Source organism: Nycticebus coucang, chromosome X, assembly GCF_027406575.1.
Source record: "Nycticebus coucang isolate mNycCou1 chromosome X, mNycCou1.pri, whole genome shotgun sequence".
Taxonomy (NCBI): domain Eukaryota; kingdom Metazoa; phylum Chordata; class Mammalia; order Primates; family Lorisidae; genus Nycticebus; species Nycticebus coucang.
The window spans coordinates 55,815,847-55,824,388 of NC_069804.1; positions in this window are offsets into that span (position 1 = coordinate 55,815,847).

Below are 8,542 nucleotides of genomic sequence, written 5' to 3' on the forward strand. Positions count from 1 at the left end.
GAGAATGTCCCTCATGCAAACAAATTCAAAGCACAAGTGACTGGATACACTGCAATCTTCACTGGTGGCTAGGAGAGGGGAACCACAGCCTTCCACATGCTTCCTTCCTGGACTTTCCTAGGGCAGGTTTGCCTAAGGTTAGGTCTGTCTCTTTCCAGGTTGGTAGAGGGGAGCCAGACCAGACTGCCAAGAGAGGCCTGCCAGGCACAAATGCCAGGCAGAACCACTCCAGTGGGCAGGGAAAAGTTCCCTCCTAGCAGAAGGGACACTCAGGAGGGACTCTGCCTTCTCAAAGTTAGTACAGCTAACCCACAATTTTCTCTCATGGTAGGGGGGTGGAACATACTCAGTTCACAGGACCACACAACATAGAGGACCCTTTGCTGAGGGAAAAAGTGGCCTCTGTGATCCTTGGTTCTCCAGTAGGTTGGGCCAGAGTTCTTTCGTCTTTCTGGTGCCTGGGGGTGGCGCAGACCCTCCAGACTGTGTGGGCCTCAGGGCTAGCACTCCAATTGCTGGAGCACTGGGAGGCTGGCCTGGGAAGTGGTAGTCTATCCCGAGATCAAAGCAGGAGGATAAGCTGTGAATACAAGGCAGTGGAAACAAAGTTTGTTCACTTTTTGTCAGTGGTGATGGGGATCCAGGGAATGGTAATTCCTAGGTGCAGGGAAACTGGGGTTTTGTGGCCCTCTCCCCTGGGGTGAGAAATCCTATGTTCATTGCTCTGCTTGGAGAGCCCAATGAAAGCCCCTGGGAGTGGGTGGGGCTCTCCCTTACCCCTTTGTTCAGTACTGGATTCCTTCAGTCCCTTCACTCTGTAGCTGTTCTCTGTTATCTCCCTTCCTCTTTCATGTCTTCATTTGTGTCTGTGGGGATGCCGAGCACCTTGATTTCTTTTCCTTGTGTTCAGTCCCTCAACTTCAACTGCTCTGAGTTCACTTCAGTCCAATTTTTCTCCTTCTGGACCAGAATCTCTGGTGATAGCTGTCTCTAGCTGACCATCTTGATGCACCCCCTCCTTAGCAGCAAAATCTTAATTGGGTAGTTTCTAGTGGTGAGGGCATACTCCTTCACAGTTGTAGCAGTCTCAACTTAAGAGTAAACTTACCTGAAGTTATGGTCCCAACTAGGGGTCACCTGAAAGCAATTCTTAGGGAAGCTGGTTTGGGACCATTGCAGGAAGCATGCCAGGCAAGTGGAAAACCATACTTGCCTTTCAATGTTTACATCTCTCCACTATCTAGTGCATGACAGCATCGTGATTCCAGGTACACTAAAATATCTATTGTTGGGCAGCGCCTGTGGCTCAAAGGAGTAGGGTGCTGGCCCCATATGCTGGAGGTGGTGGGTTCAGGCCCAGCCCCAGCCAGAAACTGCAAAAAAAAAAAAAAACAAAGTCTATTGTCTCAGATCCTGTTATGGATTGAATTGTGTCCCCAAAAAGATTTATTGAACTCCTAATATCCAGTACCTGTGAATGTGACGTTATGTGGAAATAGGGTCTTAATGGTAAGTAGAAGTCATTAAGGTGGAGCCTTAATCCAATATAATTGATCTTCTTATAAGAAGAGACACAGTGATGGACACAGAGAGAGAATACCATGTGATAACAGACACAGAGATTGAAGTGATATGTCTACAAAGCAGGACTGCCAAGGACTTCCAGCAACACCAGAAGCTAAGAGAAAGGCATGGAACAAATTCTCCTTTAGAGCCCTCAGAGACAGCATGGCCATGACAACACCTTGATTTTGGTCTTATAATATCTAGAAGTGTGAGAGAATAAATTTATGTTGTTTACAGTCACACCATCCCTAGAAAACTAAAAGGCTTTGATTAGTTATGGCAGGAGTTTCCAAGAAATGTAAAAGGAAAAGTTAGGACCTACTTATGAGAGGGTGTTGTATGTGTTATTTTGGTGTTCCTGGGCTTTCACCAAGTCTAATGGCCAGGAAAAAAAATGCAGAGAAGAACCAGCTTAGGTCTCTGGTTCTGAGGTTTCTGTAGTTAAGAGTCTCACTGCACGTTTTAGCCAAGGCATCTAATGTTCCCAATTTTTATTTCTCCATTCATTTTATACTTTTGACCCCTGGACATTAAAATAGTAATATTAATAGGTAATATTAATAGGTAATACTCATAAAGACGTCTTGCTTGTTCTAAGGGCTTTTACCTTAAGTAATTACTAACAAAAGTTTTGTCATTATTATTGCTATATCTATTTTTATAGATGAAAGAATTGAAGCACAGAGATGTTAAATTATCTGCCAAAGGTCTCATAGCTAAGAAATTACAGAGGTAAGATTTGAACACTGGCAACAATGGCTTCAGACTCTGTGTACTTAACTGTTATGCCAGACTGATTCTATGACAAGAAATATGGGTGAGGTAGTGCCAAATAGAGTTCACCAAGTACTGAAGGTCCCATTAGTCCAACAACCTACTGACTGTCAGAAATAAATAGGCTAACTTTGTTACCATGATGTCTGGACATCTTCAAAATAGATTGCTCTTTTGGAAGCCCAAAGGCTACAATTTCAATCTCCTGGACCCAATTTCATTTTCCAAGCAAGTTTATTTAGATTCCAGGTCACTGGACTCCCTGTCAAGCTTTTCCTTGTGCAAAGGAGTCATCTTCAAAGTATAATATAATTTGTTTTCTCCTGAAGGTAGTAGTTCTCTCTTAAGATTATATAGAGGTTAATAACAAATAAGTTAGAGAGACATAGACATGAATTGATATTTCCCATGCAGAAGCTGGAAGCTTCTCCAAGAATCTCTCCACTCAATTAATGATTATAAGGTACTACTAGTGCCAAGGGTTTTATCGACAAATTTGAATCTCAAATTGAAACTGAAATAATAGAGCATAGTCCTTCACTGAATTCCATTTGACCTCTGGATCAATCAGACAGGAATGTTTGTGAATGAAAATTGGCAATAACTTTACTTCCAAGCCAACAATTTTGGACTTATTTCTTCTTTGACATCAACAGAAATGGGGTTTGTTTCTTATGGAGTTTGAGGTAAATTAAAGTATAAACACATAACTCTTTTGATGGATGTTACTGTACAGCTGATTCCTCCATTAAAAATAATTATGTTTTGGCAGATTTTCTTTCTCCACACCCCATTACAAAGATTGATAACTCTGTTAAATTAGAAAGAAAAATGAAGAAAAGAAACCCTTGAGGTTTCTAAGACATGCTAACTTTAAGCCCAATTCAAACTTGGGTGTTACTTGTGGAATTTCAGGTACTCCTGCAAGTTTTACCATCTCCTAAATAATGCTTACAGATGAGGAATTTTAAATAAATTAGACCTTTATCCAGAATTTGGTGGAAAAGGTCAGGTATTTGTTCCGTTATGTATTCTTCCCACAACCCCAGCATGGCCTTGGGAAATAGTTACATGCTGGGGACTTTGTACTCTTGCTTTCTTAATTTGAAATTTATGAAGGTGCAATGGTCAGATACTTTTGGATACTCTTGGCTCAGAACTCAAACAACTTCGTTCATGTCCCTCTAGCTGCAGAGTCCCATATGTAAAGTATGACAACAGGCAGGCAAAATGTATTGAACTCATCATAGTGTCACAGGACACATCCATTCTCCCTGAAGGAGAGAGACACTGATCTTTTACCAGAAATGATGGGAGGGTTATGTGGGATTTTTGGTTTGAGGTCCTGTTCTTCATCTGAAACTGTGTCCAAACAGGAACCAACCAGATCGGTAACTTTTTTTTTTTTTTATCTCTCTTTACATAACCAGTCAAAAAATGTTTTTAACCTGGAATTTTTAAAAGTCAGGTTTATTAAGATATAATTTGCAGGGTGGTGCCCGTGGCTCAGTGAGTAGGGCCCCGACCCAACATACTGAGGGTGGCAGGTTCAAACCTGGCCCTGGCAACAAAAAATAGCCGGGTGTTGTGGCGGGCGCCTGTTGTAAGGTAATATTTAGAAATAAACATATCCTACATCAAGCACAAAAGTGAACTCAGTGTGAGTTTAAAACAGCTTGCTATTCTTACAGAGGCTTAAGGGACCTGGGCCCCCCTGAGGCAGTCTATTTCTTGCCCTCATTTCTTAACATTGCAGGAGTGAGCTTATCCCTGAAGGCTGCAAGGCTGTCTTTCTGCAGCATTGGCATTCACACCAACACCTGTAGTCCCAGCTACCCGGGAGGCTGAGGCAAAAGAATCGCCTAAGCCCAAGAGCTGGAGGTTGCTGTGAGCTGTGACGCCACAGCACTCTACCAAGGGTGACAAAGTGAGACTCTGTCACTAAAAAAAAAAAAAAAGATAATTTGCATATAACAAATTTCATCCTCTTAAAGATAAAACAAGTCAAATTTATTAGAGTTGTAGCGAATGGGGAGGAGGGGTGCTCTCCTAAGCTACAGAAGGAATGGTGTGGTGGTTAAGATAACACATAAATCAAATTTATTAAAGTCGTAACTTCACTATTACTAGAAGTACAGTTCTATGAGTTTTGACAAACATGTACAGTTGTATAATCACCTCCTAGATCAAAATATATAGTATTTTCATACTATATATTCCCTAGTGCCCCTTTGTAGGCAATGCTTTCCGTTCCCCACAAGCTGCTGGCAACCACTAATCTATTTTCTAGCCCCATAATTTTGCCTTCTCCAGAATATAAATGGAATTATACAATATGTAGCCTTCTCATTCTGGCTTCTTTTACTGAGCATAATGCACTTGAGATTTATCTGTGTTATTGCATGTATCAACAGTTTATTTCCTTTTACTGATTAATAGTATTTATTTCATTGTGTGGATATGCCAAAGTTAATGTATCCATCCACCCATGAAGTGTATTTTGGTTATTTTGAGCTTTTATAAACATTTATATGCAGGTTTTGGGGTGAAGGTACATTTTCATTTCTTTTATAGATACCTAGGAGTGGGATTGGTGGGTCATATAGTAATTGAATGTTTAACTTTGTAGAAAACACATTCTCCTTCCCAAGTCTGTGCCCATTCCTCTCTGAAAAGACAACTACTATTGGTTTGTTATAGGGTTCACCTCCTTAAGCCTTTAGTTCACCCCCAGAGGTTTGTATTCTAGTCAGTTCTTAGAAAGCAATCATCATCAATCATTTTATTTTGACTTTCTAGTTTTTTGGGTTGTAATAATTGGAAAGTACTATAGTTGTTTCATATTTCAAATAATGGGCCAAGTACCAGTTTTTCAAGTGGTTTTAATTTGGAGAGGCTATGGCCATTTCTGGGGTTGGAAAACCCAAGGGCTCCCTCCTAATTGAATGGAATACCCTTGTGAGGGCTAGACAAAAGTCTCAGTGATTCTCATGAGGCTCTCTTTTTCTCTCTAGCGCTCTATTTCTCTCTCTCATTTTACCATTACCTTCTGATTGATCCTGTCCCCAAATGCTCCAAGTTCTTTCTACATACCCCCATATCAACTCTCTGAGCAAAGGCACCTACAATTTCCTCTTGTCTTCGGTGCTATGTTGTACCCTACCTTATCTCACTTCCATCAGCCACTTGGAAAAAACTGTTCAGTCCTCTGGACACCTTCCTTAGCTTTGAAAACTTTCTTGGACTCAGCTGGACTTTAAGGTTTCCAATGATAAATGTCCATACCACTTCAGTAAGAGTGATTGGCTGAGCAGAACAGGTTCTTTGGGTTGCTGCAGGCTTCTCTGTCCCTGCTCCCTCCTGCATGTTAATTGTCTGCCTTGAAAATCATTTTTCTTGTTTGATCCACCTTGGTTGACAGCTTCAAGTGCAGACATGCCCTCTTAGTGGAGTTCAGCTGAGGGTTGGTGCACATCTTGGGTTTGTCTCTTGCCTTGGCATTCCCCAAATACCTTATGACTTCCACACAGATTCTTTCTGTTTATTTCTTAGAGCAGAGTCCCTAGTGAATCACTGAGACAATCCTTCCAGCTTTCCACAATTTTCCCTCCATTTGTTAAAGTGTTGCCCTTTGACCTCTGGAATTGAAACTGAGTGCCTGCCACTTTCATCTGTCCACAAAAACTAAGTCAATATTGTCTCACACTTTGTTCAAGTTTGTTTGTTCATGTTCCCTCTCCCCAGCTTATGGAAAGGGAAAGCTCTGTCACACATTCTGGTGATGTTATCTCTTTCTGTTTTTAACCTTCCTGTTTACCTCCCCCTCCACTAGGAATAACATCATCTTTAACCAAGAGAATGTAGTCTCCGAATCTTCTGGCCCAAATTCCCCCAGGATAGTGGATTCCTCTCCATGTCACATTTCATAGATTTTTCTGACATATTTAGGACACCCTAAAATGTTACTGACTGGCTCAGCACCCATAGCTCAGTGGTTAGGATGCTGGCCACATAACCAGGGGTGGTGAGTTCGAACCCATCCCAGGCCTGCTAAACAACAATAACAACTACAACAAAAAAATAGTCAGGTGTTGTGGCGGGTGCCTGTAGTCCCAGCTACTTGGGAATCTGAGGCAAGAGAATTGCTTAAGCCCAAGAGTTTAAGGTTGCTGTGAGCTGTGACACCACAGCACTCTACTGAGGCAGCATAGTGAGACTCTGTCTCAAAAAAATAAAATAAAATAAAATGTTACTGGCAGTGTGAAAATATTAGAGGGCTTTCCTATTCTTTAGGGAGTCTACCTGGTATATTTGTGGACTCTGGGCTTGGCTAATTCTGATCAGTTGTTTCCACTCAATAAAAGGAGGAGGAGGAGGAGAAGGGGTATGATCTTGGTCCAAATCTTTCTAGTCTAGTGTTATGTGAAGAAGACTGGAGTGTCCTTTGGGTGAGGTTTGATTCTTGGCCTGAGATGCTATGGTGAAGTTATGGAACAGGTTGGGGCTACTCTTGATTTGAGTTACAGAGATGAAATTTGCAGAAGCCATCTCAGCTGTGAGGGACCTGATCTGAGTATTGGTTTTGAGAATTGTGTTGAGAGTGTCCTGTTCTGGTCAGGGCTTCTTCCTGTGAAAAGTAGACAAGCAGATCTCTGGGCAATGTCAACAAATACTAACCTGAAACCACAACTTTCTCCAGCCCTGTAATCTGTTTCTCTGTCTGCGTTACCCATCTCAGTGAATGTCATCATTCTCCACTGTTGCCCATGAAGAAATCTTGGATTCATGCTATACTGTTCCCCCATTCTCCACATGATGTCAATATTCAATTTTACCTAAAAGTGCACTTCTTGCCATAGATGACCACAACTGCTACTCAGGGTCTTGCCAAAATGAGCCCTCATCGGAAGGAACTAGACAGTCTCCACCTCCTCCAGGCTGGTAGGCAAAATGATCTGTCTCTAGTACTACTATATCACTTCTAGATTATCCCATTGTCCCCCAATGGCTACAATGTAACTGCTAAACTTGTATCATGGCATACAAAGCTCTTTGTGATCTGGATACAGTTTATGGCTTTAAATTCATTTTTTGTCACTTGCCTTCCCTCAGTAATATTAGCCTACCCACAATTTCTTTCTTTCTTTTCTTCTTCTTTTTTTTTTTTCAGTTTTTGGCCGGGGCCAGGTTTGAACCCACCAATTCCAGTATATGGGGCTGGTGCCCTACTCCTTTGAGCCACAGGTGTCGCCCTACCCACGATTTCTTAAAATATGCCATCAAAGATTCTCATGATGCCAGAGATTTGCATTTGCTTTTCCCTTTGCATAGAACAGGCTCTCCAAATTCCTTACTTATATGCCTCACAAACTCTTATACTTTCTTCTGGTCACAGGTCAAATGCTGCTTAATCAGTAGAGCCTTTATGATAACACAGGCTGACTTACACATTCCTTCCCTTGTTTTACCGTATGTTGTATATGTGGCCTCTTGCAGAACAATTGTGTTCAATAGTTTACTGTCTGTTTATTTTTTCCTGGGCCATCATTATAGAGAGTAACAGTCTCTAAACTGGGAACTTGAAATAATAAAGGAAACTCATGTGTTGTGTACATGAAAAAAACAATTTATAGAAATTGTCCCCATCACTTTATCAAGCATAATTCCTCATTCTTGGCCACTGGTAAAAAATTCTCTCTCCATTTTGATTATTCATATGATTGTAAACTCACCAGGATTGATGACAAAAATAGGAGAAGATTGGAGGATAGTGAGCTAGGTGCCAAAGTAATGAGGTCTTTTATTGACTGTAGTGAGGAGGACCAGTGGATATTATATCAGTGTGATGTGAGCTTCAGGGAAGCTAGTTCCTTTTGATCTCCTAGACTACCACCCTAAGTATATGATAAAATTTGGCAGGAACCAGAGGGAGGATGAAGTTAGTGAGGGCCTAGCCCCCTCCCATCTTTGTATTTTTTAATAAATCACTCAGAAGTACTTTTCTAGTCATATTCATTGTGCACATAGACATTATTGAAGTGGGTATAACATTATTTTAATATGAGTAACTAATCATTTACAATTCACTTTTTCATTTAATCCGAGTAACTTTCTTGTTTGTATTTTTAAAATTTCAGATTAATATGAGGGTTCAATTAGGTTACATTGTTTGCATTGTTAGGTAAAGTCCAAGTTGTACTTA